This window comes from Ciconia boyciana, chromosome 3 (genome assembly GCF_034638445.1).
Source record: "Ciconia boyciana chromosome 3, ASM3463844v1, whole genome shotgun sequence".
NCBI lineage: Eukaryota > Metazoa > Chordata > Aves > Ciconiiformes > Ciconiidae > Ciconia > Ciconia boyciana.
In genome coordinates this window covers 111,756,163-111,763,640 of record NC_132936.1, presented here as the reverse complement: position 1 = coordinate 111,763,640, position 7,478 = coordinate 111,756,163, and positions in this window count along the sequence as shown.

Sequence of the window (7,478 nt, the reverse complement as noted above, 5' to 3'; positions counted from 1 at the left end):
AAGTGCATGTGTCATTTTTCATTATTTTATATACTAAGGGGCAGATTCTGAATTTTTTAGTCATGTTTGGCAGAACCTTGTTCCATAAATAATGTTTTTAACTTCAGTGGATCTGTTTGTGGAAAATAGTACGGTTCAGCAGCAGCTGAGGAGTCCCAGCGGGAAGAGCAGGGAAGAGTGAAATAGGAAAATGGCTGCCAGAGATCAGACCAATATTTCGGTTTTAATGTAGCTCCACATCAGTCACTGAATGCAGTAAAATAATTTTTTTAATTTGGTGTAAAAGCTTCAGCAAGAGTAGGAAAAACCTTGGATGCCCTTCTTGGGATGCTTTAAAACAAAGGTGCAATGTTCCTTCTCAAAGTATAGCGTTAAAAAAGGACTCAGTGACTCTTTGGCTCCTAATTATCACCTCAGGCAGCTTATTTAGCCTACCTGTCATGCAGGTAAGAAGTATACAAAACACTGTAACTCTTGCAAAGTAATTGCAAGAGTTTTTTAGCCTTCCTCTATCAATATTAATAACCTGCACTAATTGCACCATGCTTTCATTTTTTTTCTCCTTTTTCTTCAATCTGCTACAGGGATTAGTTAGTCATTTGCATCTTCTTTAGAGGCCTTAACAAATGTTAATTTGTCATTCTTACCTCTCCTTTTTTATTTTTTTTTTTTTAAGTGTCAGAATGAAATGAATTTCCCGGAAGGATATTTAGTGTCTTTCATGTATCAATCAGGGCCGAGCTCTTCCTTTTCTCATGCAGAGATGGTTTCTCCTAAGCTGTATGAGGTCAAGAAAAGAGAAGATACAGTTTTATGCATTGCAGAGTACTTTGAAAATAAAGACATAAGAAGTAGAAAGTTAAGTGACCTATGGTATGCTGTAAAGATATTTCCATTTCAGACCTCTTTAACATATTTCAGTGCCGGAAATGCTCATCCAGTCTGAATTAATTTCAGCAAACTTAGCTGCTCTGGCTAAACAACAGGTTGTTAGCACTGTCTATGGGCCGCTTGTAAGTACTAGAGGAGTTAAGCAAGTTTTCTCTTTACAGATATCTCCGTACTTCAATCCTTGAAATTCCTCATGTATGCTCTGCCAGGCTGCTCTCTTTCTTTAACAGGAGATGCTAATTATGTGACATGTTGTGGAGGCATCATTAGGGTGAAGTTTCTTTAATTCATTTTATTTCATAATAAATTGTACTTGAAAGTATTAATGGCTTCTTGAATTTCAATGAGTAAGAAGTTTAGGTTTGCTGCTAAACTGCATAGCTTCCTGGACTCCTGGACTTCCTCATGAACTTGGAAATGGTGGACAGGAAGCATTGCCAGCCTACTTTTTCATGCTGACAAACATTTCCTCTTTATTTATGGATTAAAGACTAGTAGCTGAGTAGTATATTGTAACCATGCTCAAAAGCAACTGACAATGAAGGTTTGAGGAAAAGCATGAACAGTCAGTCTCTATTTTAAACATCCTAGGGAAATTTTTTTTCTGAGCCATAAGTAGAATCACAAAAGAATTCAGGTGGAAAAGAGGGACCTCAGGAGGTCTCTGGTCCCACCTCCTGCTCAAAGTGAGGTCAGCTGTGAGGTCAGACTGGGTTGCTCAGGGGCTTATTCAGTCTGGTCTCCATGGAAGGAGACGGCACAATCTCTCTAGCAACCTGTGCCACTGCTTGACTCTCCTCAAGGTGAAAAATTATCTCCTTGTGGCCAGTCTGAATGTCTCTTGTTTCAACTCGTGCCTGTTGCCTCTTGTTCTTCCACTTTGCACCTCTGTAATGAGCCTGGGTCCACCTCTTGATCACATCCTCGTAGGTGCTGGGGACTGCTGTTAGGTCCCCACAGGCCATCCCTTCCTCAGGCTGAACAAGCCCTGATCCCACAGCTTCAGCTCGCAGGGAAAGAGCTCCTACCCTGACCATCTTGGTGGCCTTCCCTGAACTCTCCCCAGTTAAATGATGTCTATCTTCTACTGGGGGTCCCAGACTGGATGCAGTACTGTCGATGTGGTCTAACAAGTGCTGAGTAAAGGGGAATAATCACTTCTCTCAATCTACTGGCAGAGCTGCTCCCCAGCCAGGCAGTGCCCAGCCTGTATTGCTGCAGAGGGTTCATCTTCCCCACGTTTGGGGCTTTGCATTCGTGCCTGTTGGATTTCATGAGGTTCTACTGGTGCTAACGTAAACAATGTATGGTTATTGTTGTCTGTAGGCAGGTCTACTTGACACTACAGTTAGGCAAGGTTTCTCTTGCCTCACATCTCTGGCCTTCAGATACACTTTGCTGGCTGGGAAAGGCATCGGGGAAGAATATATGATGCAAAGTGTGATTCTAGGCAGACTTCAGTATCTCTTGTGCATTATTTTGGTCTAGTCAAACCCATTCAAGGACAGTGCAAAGAAAAAGTACTTCTATAACTGTGCTTCTACAGACATGTGATAGAAACCTAGCAGATGGGCTGCGTCTTTTATTGTTGACTGGGGATGAACAGACCCAAACCTAGGGAGCAGTACTTGATGGGGTGGCAAAGACTATTCTCTGACTTCAGTGTTGTCTCTTGCATATGTCTCCCATGGTCCGAAAACATATGAGATGCTTATATCCTCAGATTGCTTCTGAAAAATCATATAGATAAAGAGCTGGGTGGAATCTTGTCAGCCATCAAAGCCACAAAAGTATTGGTGCAGAGTGAAATAAAGTAAGTCATAATTCCCCTTCTCCCCCAGATCATAACACAAGGACACGCTCACTCCTGAGAAGTGTCAGCAAAAATGTTAGAAGTGTCTGAGGCCCTTCTGCACCGAGCAGCGTCCTTCCCTAGTTAAACAGATAGGCAGGGCCATTTACATCAGATGTTAATTAGGTTTTAAGGTGGGGGGGGTGGACAGAGGGAAGCAAGAGACACAGTGCGGTCGGTTATTGCTGCATTCAACACAATGCCATGCAGCGTGCTGCTCTGCGGTCTGCAGAGGTGCTATTTAATAAGGGAACTAATCACAGCCAAGTTTTGAAGTCAAAAGCCAGACAGTCACAGGAAATCTGCATGAGCATAATTCCATGCAATTTCTAATCCTTTCCTTATACCAGTGTGTTTTCTCAAGTGAATGCACTCCCTCTGGTGGCTAATTTACTATCTCTATTTCACTCTTTTTTTAGAGTTAAGGTTGCAGGCGAGCAGCTGGCTCAAAGAACTGAGAGAGCAATAAGCTACTGCTTTTATTAGGCTAGTTTAATGTTTTATGTTCTCAACACTGAGGGCACAGATATTAAGTCTGGCCATTCAAATGTATTTTAAAATAATCTCCATTCATGGAAAAAGATGAAGCTAAAAAAAAAAATCTGTTCAGAAGACTATTTCTGGAAAGAAGCCTAAAACATATTTTTATCAGGTAAATTGTCTGTTGGCCTCAGTGATCTGCTGTTTTAAAACCCAAGTTGGTCATTCACAAAAGGTAAATCAATGATGTGTCAAACTCCCTCTTATTAATTTCCTCTTAGGTGTCTATCTGTTACGTCTCACATTGCGAGCTTTTCTGGATAGAAAACACCTTGGATAGAAAACACCTTTTTCTGGTCATAGCATGGTAGTCAGGACAATAGATGCTACTGCTGCCTGTAAACCCATAGGGAGAACCTATGTGCTGGAAATCATCAGAAGAGCAAGAAATCTCCACCCTTTGAAGGATAAACTTCTTTTGGATGTGGCTTGTATGTCATCTGTTCATACAGGTGATTTATTTGCCTACACATTTTTATAGAACACTTATGGTTAAGCAAAGCCAGTGTTAGAGTGGCATTCAGTAATTAAACACTGTTCTGAGGCTGGGAAACGTCAGCAGAAAGAGTATTTACTTAATTAGCTGTCATGTAGTGTTTCAAAAGAAAGAAACACAAGCAGAAACTGCTGCGAACTTGCTTGCCTGTAGGTTGACACACTCCTACACCCGGTAAGCTTCTTGCCTTACGAAAAACAGCTGTTCTCACACTCTGACAGCTGGATTTAGATGCTGATCATGAGCTGACCATCTCTGCACTGTGGTGGAAGGGATTAGAGTCATTCCAGTATATTTGGAGCAAGTTTAGCGAGGGCAAGAGGGAGCGAGCTGGGGTGATTCATTTTACTTCCCGCTGTATCCCCATCAATCCAGGCAACAGCATGGCCCAGGACAGGCACCGATTGCTTGGTCAGAGGATGGGATCTGCAAAACCTCTCTGTTCCTCCAGCTCAGTGCTTGCAGAATTAGGCCAATGCTAATTTTAGAGGCCAATGGTAACCTTAGAGGCCAGTCCTATCAACCAGACTCCTTTAGTAGTGTCTTTAAAAAGATCCCTTGGTGACCATATAACCTTAAATTAACTGTCTATCCCAGAAGCCAGCTAATTACATAATCTATAGTATTATCATTGAGTTTATGTCATTATTCACTTAATTGCATGTCTGTTGCTACAGTGCTTCAATTTGGGGAAATTTCTGTTTCCTTACTAAGGAAAACAGTTTACACTCTCAAGACCAATTTGCCAGCTGGAGCATAGTTCTTCTACAAAGGGATGCAAAGATAAGGCTCTTATAAATATCTGAAAGCACCATCATCTCTACATTTATACTTTCAACAGTATGGATCTCAATGACAGTGCGTGGCAATCAGCGATCTCCATGAGAGAGCTCCTTGCTCCTAGCATGTGATGCTCTGAAGGTGGCACAGTGCGTAGCTAGGGCAGGTCTATGGGGGCATGAGTTTGCCCTCTGTGTTGCTTTGAACAAGCTACTGAGGAAAAAGTATGAAACCCTGTGATGGCACAAAGTCATGAGGCATATTTATGACTAGCTTTAAGTAGCTCTCAGATCCCCTGCAACAGGTCCTTTGCGTTTTCAGGCATGGTGGTAGCTCCAACCTGGTGCTCAAGAAGGCTTGTGAATGCAACCTGGTTGGACCAGGAGGTATCTTGGCATTTTTTTCCCCTCCTTTACACAGATTTTCTTCCTGAGAGGAGACAGTTGTGTTCCTGAACTGGTAACACAGCTGTTAAGAGAGGTTCATCAGCTGATTAATCCATCCAAGGGACTGTAGTGATGTGGCTGTGTGTCATTTGGCAATCATGAACAGAAATCAGGAGCGAGATTGCCAGTTTAATAGACACCAGAGTGTATTCTTCAAGACCTCAGATCATATATATAGAACAACTTGGAAATCTTTCTGAATGTCCATTTATCCCCAGCTAGTTGTAGTGTGGTCCTGAATTAGTTTGTTCTAATATGAATGAAATGTCAGTTCCGTTTTACATACCAGTCTGATTTTATTGAATTTAATGATAACTGGATATTTCCCTAAAAGTCTTATCTCCATAGTATTTCAAGAGAATCTTGGGGGTTGGGGTTTTTGTATTATTTAATATTCAGTGTCTCACTCTTAACTGTTGTAAATGAAAGCAGAGCAACGTGTAGTGTACGGATAAAATGGCCTCACCAAACAAAAATGGGAAGGAGCCAACCTCCCTCCAATTTTTCTTCATTATGCTCATGATTTGCTGCTGGGCCTGACCTGAGGTTCTAAAACATCTATGTTTTACTAGTTGTGTTAAAATAAAGCACACTTGGTATAGTTTTGAAAGTCACTAATCATTGGAAAGATCTCTTGTAGCCCTACTGATATTTTTTAATCTCCTGACTTTTGCATATAGAAGAATTGTTACTATCATTTGAAACAAATTTTGTAGTTTGATATATGAAACCCAAAGTTAATCAAATTGCAATGTCTTCATATTGCTGCAAATTATTTTGACATTCAGAGAATGATACCACTTTTTAAACTATGTCATAAATATTACTCTCCATTTCATCAGCATAACATGACCATTTATATTGATGTATTTCAGGATGAAGAGATATGACTGACTTACATTCATTTGTAACCAAAGGTTCTTCTGGGTTCACCTTTTGGTTTGGGGGTTTTTTTCAGCCTACTTTCAGTCTACAGCTGTAGAAACTAGAGACTTGCTATTGAAAAGACAAAAACAGAAAAGCCTCAAATGAGTTGTTGTCTTCCTAGCATTTGTTTAAATCCTGAAGTGTCTAGTTAGTCCAACTTGCAGTGGCCTATAGCAAATTTTTACTATACTGGAATTTCTTTGACCATAGGACTTCTGCAGTTTTCATCCCATTGAGTATGAAGGAAAGTAAAGGTGGTAATCATTTCAGAAGATCTTGTAGGTCTAAGATCTTTCAAAGGAAATTATATATTTTTATATATATATATATATATATATATATATATATATGAGGGAAAAAGTCACTAATATTTTAAAAAACTTTTTTCTGGCAGTCACTGTCATTCTCATGAAACTTATTCAACACCTTAGCAAAACAGACTCTGTTTTACACATACAGCTAAATGAATGCTCTTACAATTCATTACAAGTCTACCATTGTTAGAAAGATATTGTCTTTTTTTTTTTTTTTTACCTTTCACATGTAAATATCACTGTTCTCATCTTGAGTAGGTTTAAGTGAGTGGAGAAAAATAACAAATATCTGGTGAGATTTGGTAAAATTAGGGTAACTCTAAGGGTAACTTAAAGAATCAGTTGAATTAGTTTTGAAAATCATAATTAGCTCCTTTCAGAAACATCTACATTTTGATGCTTATTTTAAAGGTGAGAATGGTAGAATCTTTCAGCCAGCACACTTCAGAGAAAAGATGCTGTCTTGTGTCTCATTACATTTGCTTATGCTTTTTGATTATGGGAGAAGAAAAAAAAAAACAAAACACTTAAAAACCCCCCAAAAACAACCTACCAGCTGCTTTTAACAAGATTAAAATCCTTCTGAGCAATGTGAAGGATTGAACATGAGTCAAGTTCAGCAGAATTACCCATGACAATCCAGCACCAGCGCTCACTTAAAATGCACGTGACTTAACAGCTCTGTGTGTCTGAAACAGCTATTTACTGTTTAAAAGAAAAAAAACCACAAAGAAACGAAAAACCAAAAAAAATTAAAAAACCAAAACCAACAAACCCCCCCACCTTTGTATCTCAAAATCCTCATTTCAGGTGTCTTGTGGACAAACCCTGGTTCCAGATGATAGCCTGGTCCAGCATGACTGAGTGCCAGGAAGGAGTTAGCAAGGTCCCTTCCCCATTTGTAACATGAAAGATATTTTAGATCAGTCAAAAAGTAAACAAAACAAATAAGGACACAAAGAGGGGATTCAACATCCAGGCCTTATGATGGTATTCTTGAAGCTGTTTTCCTTCTGTTGTGTCACAAATAGCCATTCTGTATATTTCTGGGTTTTTTCCCAGATGATTAAATTAGTTTACCAGTCCCTGGGGACCATTGGGATTGTGGCATTTTCTCCTGTTTGGGAGAGGTGCCAAGGAAAAGAGGAGATTAATCAGCAAGTGCACGAAGAATAATCACAGCTGAAAATAAAGGCGTGTTATTTAGCGCTGGCTTTAGGACTGTATAGCTT